General features: G+C 37.9%; 1 pseudogene; it reads left to right on the forward strand.

The window, feature by feature from the left end:
- The first annotated feature begins 296 nt into the window (after positions 1-296).
- On the forward strand, positions 297-7,924 carry LOC137751055 (G2/M phase-specific E3 ubiquitin-protein ligase pseudogene; annotated as a pseudogene).
- The last annotated feature ends 288 nt before the right edge of the window (positions 7,925-8,212 follow it).

The raw sequence follows: 8,212 nt of genomic DNA on the forward strand, positions 1-8,212 counted from the left end.
ATATAGATCAGGAATTTGAATTGTGTGGGCCGTTGGATGGGGCAGCTCCCGGATGGCGTGTGGCGCAGCGCGAGAAGGGAAAAGTGACACGGCCGCTCTGGAACTTCTGCCCAGCGCGCCTCGTAAAATGAATGAAAGTAAACCTGGAGGCTCACAGAATCCCAGCTTGCTATATGAGTCTACAAGCCTAAAGATCAGCCAGAGGTGAAAGCGTGGAGTTTCTAGGGTCATTTCTGAGCATGCATCTAGTCCTTGGCATGTGGTGTCCTTCTAGATTCCCTGCGTGTGTTTTCTGTCAAAAAAATGATGACTGTCCTATTAAATATGGAGAAAAGAAAACTAAAGAGAAATGGAATCTCACTGTACATTACTATTGCTTGTTGATGTCAAGTGGAATTTGGCAGAGGGGTAAAGAAGAAGAAGGAGTTTATGGTTTTCTAATAGAAGATATCAGGAAAGAAGTGACTAGGGCTTCGAAACTGAAATGCTGTATTTGCAAGAAAACCGGTGCTTCAATTGGATGTGTCGCACCCCGATGTAAACGAAGTTATCATTTCCCATGCGGACTTCAGAGAGAATGTATTTTCCAGTTCACTGGCAATTTTGCGTCATTTTGTTGGAACCATCGACCTGTTCAGATAATTATATCTAATAATTATAGAGACTCCTTACCATGCACCATTTGCTTGGAATTTCTTGAGCCTATTCCAACTTACAGCATATTACGAAGTCCTTGTTGTAAGAATGCTTGGCTCCATAGAGACTGTTTACAGGTTCAAGCAATAAATGCAGGAGTGTTTTTCTTTAGGTGCACAATATGCAATAATAGTGATATATTTCAGAAAGAGATGTTGAGAATGGGAATTCATATTCCTGAAAAAGATGCCTCTTGGGAATTAGAGGAAAATGCTTATCAAGAGCTTCTGCAGCACTATGAGCATTGTGATGTCCGAAGATGTCGTTGCAAAGAAGGGCGAGACCATAATGTGCCTGACAGGAAATGGGAAATAAAGCGCTGTCAGTGTTGTGGTTCTCGCGGAACACATTTAGCCTGTTCCTCACTACAATCATGGGAACAAAATTGGGAATGTTTGGAATGTAGAGGTATTCTTTACAATTCAGGCAATTTCCAAAAAGCCAAAAAACACACATTACCCAACACTAATGTGGGAATAACTGATTGTTTGTTGGAGGAATCCTCACCTAAGTTACCCAGACAGTCTCCTGGAGCCCAGCGTAAAGATCTGCTGAGGCAAGGCAGCAAATTTAGAAGAGATATTTCGACTCTAATAATAGAGCTAGGATTCCAAATTAAAAAAAAAAAAACTAAAAGATTATTTATCAACAAAACCAATGTCTGGAATAGTGCCTTAGATGGATTCAGATATCAAACCTTTAATACTTCATATACAATTGAAATAGCATATGTTAATGAAAATGATCATTTTGGAATTGAGAAGATAAACAAAATTGATAAGCCATTAGCCAGACTCATCAAGAAAAAGAGGGAGAGGACTCAAATCAATAAAATCAGAAATGAAAAAGGAGAAATTAAAACAGACACCGCAGAAATACAAAGCATCCTAAGAGACTACTACAAGCAACTTTATGCCAATAAAATGGACAACCTGGAAGAAATGGACAAATTTTTAGAAAGGTATAACCTTCCAAGACTGAACCAGGAAGAAACAGAAAATATGAACAGACCAATCACAAGTAATGAAATTGAAACTGTGATTAAAAATCTTCCAACAGGGCTTCCATGGTGGTGCAGTGGTTGAGAATCTGCCTGCCAATGCAGGGGACACGGGTTCAAGCCCTGGTCTGGGAAGATCCCACATGCCGTGGAGCAACTGGGCCCGTGAGCCACAACTACTGAGCCTGTGTGTCTTGAGCCTGTGCTCCGCAACAGGAGAGGCCGCGATGGTGAGAGGCCCGCGCACCGCAATGAAGAGTGGCCCCCGCTCGCCGCAACTAGAGAAAGCCCTCGCACAGAAACGAAGACCCAACACAACCAAAAATAAATAAATAAATAAATAAATTTATTAAAAAAAAAAAAAAATCTTCCAACAAACAAAAGTCCAGGACCAGATGGCTTCACAGGTGAATTCTATCAAACATTTAGAGAAGAGCTAACACCTATCCTTCTCAAACTCTTCCAAAAAAATGCAGAGGAAGGAACACTCCCAAACTCATTCTATGAGGCCACCATCACCCTGATACCAAAACCAGACAAAGACACTACAAAAAAAGAAAATTACAGACCAATATCACTGATGAATATAGATGCAAAAATCCTCAACAAAATACTAGCAAACAGAATCCAACAACACATTAAAAGGATCATACACCACGATCCAGTGGGATTTATCCCAGGGATGCAAGGATTCTTCAATATACGTAAATCAATCAATGTGATACACCATATTAACAAATTGAAGAAGAAAAACCATATGATCATCTCAATAGATGCAGAAAAAGCTTTTGACAAAATTCAACACCCATTTATGATAAAAACTCTTCAGAAAGTGGGCATAGAGGGAACCTACCTCAACATAATAAAGGCCATATATGACAAACCCACAGCAAACATCATTCTCAATGGTGAAAAACTGAAAGCATTTCCTCTAAGATCAGGAACCAGACAAGGATGTCCACTCTCACCACTATTATTCAACATAGTTCTGGAAGTCCTCGCCACGGCAATCAGAGAAGAAAAAGAAATAAAAGGAATACAAATTGGAAAAGAAGAAGTAAAACTGTCACTGTTTGCAGATGACATGATACTATACATAGAGAATCCTAAAACTGCCACCAGAAAACTGCTAGAGCTAATTAACGAATATGGTAAAGTTGCAGGATACAAAATGAATGCACAGAAATCTCTTGCATTCCTATGCACTAATGATGAAAAATCTGAAAGAGAAATTATGGAAACATTCCCATTTACCACTGCAACAAAAAGAATAAAATACCTAGGAATAAACCTACCTAGGGAGACAAGAGACCTGTATGCAGAAAACTATAAGACACTGATGAAAGAAATTAAAGATGATACCAACAGATGGAGAGATATACCATGTTCTTGGATTGGAAGAATCAATATTGTGAAAATGAGTATACTACCCAAAGCAATCTACAGATTCAATGCAATCCCTATCAAATTACCAATGGCATTTTTTACGGAGCTAGAACAAATCATCTTAAAATTTGTATGGAGTCACAAAAGACCCAGAATTGCCAAAGCAGTCTTGAGGGAAAAAAATGGAGCTGGAGGAATCAGACTCCCTGACTTCAGACTATACTACAAAGCTACAGTAATCAAGACAATATGGTACTGGCACAAAAACAGAAACATAGATCAATGGAACAAGATAGAAAGCCCAGAGATTAACCCACGCACCTATGGTCAACTAATCTATGACAAAGGAGGCAAAGATATACAATGGAGAAAAGACAGTCTCTTCAATAAGTGGTGGTGGGAAAACTGGACAGCTACATGTAAAAGAATGAAATTAGAATACTCCCTAACACCATACACAAAAATAAACTCAAAATGGATTAGAGACCTAAATATAAGACTGGACACTATAAAACTCTTAGAGGAAAACATAGGAAGAACACTCTTTGACATAAATCACAGCAAGATCTTTTTTGATCCACCTCCTAGAGTAATGGAAATAAAAACAAAAATAAACAAATGGGACCTAATGAAACTTCAAAGCTTTTGCACAGCAAAGGAAACCATAAACAAGACGAAAAGACAACCCTCAGAATGGGAGAAAATATTTGCAAACGAATCAAAGGACAAAGGATTAATCTCCAAAATATATAAACAGCTCATTCAGCTCAATATTAAAGAAACAAACAACCCAATCCAAAAATGGGCAGAAGACCTAAATAGACATTTCTCCAAAGAAGACATACAGACGGCCACGAAGCACATGAGAAGATGCTCAACATCACTAATTATTAGAGAAATGCAAATCAAAACTACAATGAGGTATCACCTCACTCCTGTTAGAATGGGCATCATCAGAAAATCTACAAACAACAAATGCTGGAGAGGGTGTGGAGAAAAGGGAACCCTCTTGCACTGTTGGTGGGAATGTAAATTGATACAGCCACTATGGAGAACAACATGGAGGTTCCTTAAAAAACTAAAAATAGAATTACCATATGACCCAGCAATCCCACTACTGGGCATATACCCAGAGAAAACCGTAATTCAAAAAGACACATGCACCCGAATGTTCATTGCAGCACTATTTACAATAGCCAGGTCATGGAAGCAACCTAAATGCCCATCAACAGGCGAATGGATAAAGAAGTGGTGGTACATATATACAATGGAATATTACTCAGCCATAAAAAGGAACGAAATTGAGTCATTTGTTGAGACGTGGATGGATCTAGAGACTGTCATACAGAGTGAAGTAAGTCCGAGAGAGAAAAACAAATATTGTATATTAATGCATGTATGTGGAACCTAGAAAAATGGTACAGATGAGCCGGTTTGCAGGGCAGAAGTTGAGACACAGACGTAGAGAATGGACATATGGACACCAAGGGGGGAAAACTGCGGTGGGGTGGGGATGGTGGTGTGCTGAATTGGGCGATTGGGATTGACATGTATACACTGATGTGTATAAAATTGATGCCTAATAAGAACCTGCAGTATAAAAAAACAAACAAACAAAACAACTAAAAAAAAAAGAAATATAGATCAATGGAATGAGACAGAAAGCCCAGAGATAAACCCACACACCTATGGTCAACTAATCTATGACAAAGGAGGCAAAGATATACAATGGAGAAAAGACAGTCTCTTCAATAAGTGGCGGTGGGAAAACTGGACAACTACATGTAAAAGAATGAAATTAGAACACTCCCTAACACCATACACAAAAATAAACTCAAAATGGATTAGAGACCTAAATGTAAGACCAGACACTATAAAACTCTTAGAGGAAAACATAGGAAGAACACTCTTTGACATAAATCACAGCAAGATCTTTTTTGATCCACCTGCTAGAATAATGGAAATAAAAACAAAAATAAACAAATGGGACCTAATGAAACTTCAAAGCTTTTGCAAAGCAAAGGAAACTACAAACAAGACGAAAAGACAACCCTCAGAACGGGAGAAAATATTTGCAAACGAATCAACGGACAAAGGATTAATCTCCAAAATATATAAACAGCTCATGCAGCTCAATATTAAAAAAACAAACAACCCAATCCAAAACTGGGCAGAAGACCTAAATAGACATTTCTCCAAAGAACACATACAGATGGCCAAGAAGCACACGAGAAGCTGCTCAACATCACTAATTATAGAAATGCAAATCAAAACTACAATGAGGTATCATCTCACACCGGTCAGAATGGCCATCATCAGAAAATCTAGAAACAATAAATGCTGGAGAGGGTGTGGAGAAAAGGGAACACTCTTGCACTGTTGGTGGGAATGTAAATTGATACAGCCACTATGGAGAACAGTATGGAGGTTCCTTAAAAAACTAAAAATAGAACTACCATACGACCCAGCAATCCCACTACTGGGCATATACCCTGAGAAAACCATAATTCAAAAAGAGTCATGTACCAAAATGTTCACTGCAGCTCTATTTACAATAGCCAGGACATGGAAGCAACCTAAGTGTCCATCATCAGATGAATGGATAAAGAAGATGTGGCACATATATACAATGGAATATTACTCAGCCATAAAAAGAAATGAAATGGAGGTATTTGTAATGAGGTGCATGGAGTTAGAGTCTGTCATACAGAGTGAAGTAAGTCAGAAGGAGAAAAACAAATACAGTATGCTAACACATATATATGGAATCTAAGGAAAAAAAAAAAATGTCATGAAGAACCTAGTGGCAAGACGGGAATAAAGACACAGACCTACTAGAGAATGGACTTGAGGATATGGGGAGGGGGAGGGGTGAGATGTGACAGGGTGAGAGAGTGGCATGGACATATATACACTACCAAATGTAAAATAGATAGCTAGTGGGAAGCAGCCGCATAGCACAGGGAGATCAGCTCGGTGCTTTGTGACCACCTAGAGGGGTGGGATAGGGAGGGTGGGAGGGAGGGAGATGCAAGGGGGAAGAGATATGGGAACATATGTATATGTATAACTGATTCACTTTGTTATAAAGCAGAAACTAACACACCATTGTAAAGCAATTACACTCCAATAAAGATGTTTAAAAAAAAAAAAAATAGACACATGCACCCCAATGTTCATTGCAGCACTATTTACAATAGCCAGGTCATGGAAGCAACCTAAATGCCCGTCGACAGACAAATGGATAAAAGAAGATGTGGTACATATATACAATGGAATACTACTCAGCCATAAAAAGGAATGAAATTGGGTCATTTGTAGAGACGTGGATGCATCTAGAGACTGTCATACAGAGTGAAGTAAGTCAGAAAAAGAAAAACAAATATCGTATGTTAACACATATATGTGGAACCTAGAAAAATGGTACAGGTGAACTGGTTTGCAGGGCAGAAATTGAGACACAGATGTAGAGAAGAAACTTATGGACACCAAGGGGGGAAAGTGGCGCGGTGGGGGCGGGGGTGTGATGAATTGGGCGATTGGGATTGACATGTATACACTGATGTGTATAAAATTGATGACTAATAATAACCTGCTGTATAAAAAAATAAATAAAATAAAATTTAAAAAGAAATACTTAACAACGAAAAACCAAACAACCTGATTCAAAATGAATAAAAGACTTGAATAGATATTTCTCTAAAGAGATACAAAGGGCCAATAAGCACATGAAAAGATGCTCAACATCACCAATCATTAGGGAAATGCAAATCAAAACTGCAACGAGATACCACCTTACACCCATTAGGATGGCTACTATCAAAAAAATAGAATATGAGTGTTTGCAAGGACATGGAGAAATTGACACCCTTGTGTACTACTGGTGGAAATTGCTGCAGTCACTATGGAAAACAGTATGGTGTTTCCTCAAGTAATTAAAGTTAGAATTACTATATGATCCAGCAATTCCACTTCTGCGCATATACCCCAAAGAATTGAAAGTAGGAGCTCAAAGAGATATTTGTACACCCATGTTAATAGCAGCATTATTCGTAATAACTAAACCATGGAAGCAACTCAAGTGTCCATCAGTGGATGAACGGATAAGCAAAATGTGGATATACATGCAATGGAATATTGTTCAGTCTTAAAAAGGAAGGAGATTCTGCAGCATTACCACATGGATGAACCTTGGGGACATTATGCTAAATGAAATTAGCCAGTCAGAAAAAGACACATACTGTATGATCCCACTTATATGAGGTACTTAGAATAGTCAAAATCATAAAGACAGAAAGTAGACTGGTGGTTACCAGGGGCTGGGGGCAAGGAATAATGGGGAATTATTGTTTAATGGGTATAGAGCTTCAGTTTCACAAGATGAAAACAGTTATGGGGAGGGACAGAGGTGATTTTTACACAACGATATGAACGTATTTGATACCGCCGAACTGTACACTTAAAAAATGGTGAAGATGGAAAACAAATTGTTTATCATGAAATACATCAAATACAAAGTGTAAATGAAATACATATGTATAATTTAAAGAATTAAAAAAAAGAAAAAGAGGGGTGACTAGAGTGGACAGGGACAGGAGTTGGACAGGAACTTCTTAATGCTGTTACAGTTAGATTTTTTTTAATCATATGAACGTATAAAGTATCCAAACCAAAAAAATATATAATAAAATAAAAGCAAAGAACTGGAGTCAAATCCTTATTCACTTATAGACTATGTAACCTTGAACAGTAACTTAACCTGAGCTTGGTTTCTTAGTCCATGAAATTGGAAAAACAAACCCTGGTTATCTCAAATTTTTTTCCTTTTAATAGATGATGTAAAACATGTGAAAATGCTTTTGAACCATGGAGTGGTATGTAAGGAAGACATTATTATCTTTTATTTTCAGTTTTCTTAAAATGAGTTGCTGGCAAACATACAAAACAAGGCACAATCTAATCAAGCAAGTATATGGACACAGAAGACTCTAATATTCAGTATAAGTTCTTTATTCATTCTTCTTATTCCCCATTAATTCTTTATTAATTTTTCTAAAATTCTGTCTTACTCATAAAAGCTTCTCTCCAGGCCTAGATAGAGTTATAGAACAAAGAGTAGGGACAAAGAGC

The sequence above is a fragment of the Eschrichtius robustus genome, chromosome 17 (assembly GCF_028021215.1).
Source record: "Eschrichtius robustus isolate mEscRob2 chromosome 17, mEscRob2.pri, whole genome shotgun sequence".
Lineage (NCBI taxonomy): Eukaryota > Metazoa > Chordata > Mammalia > Artiodactyla > Eschrichtiidae > Eschrichtius > Eschrichtius robustus.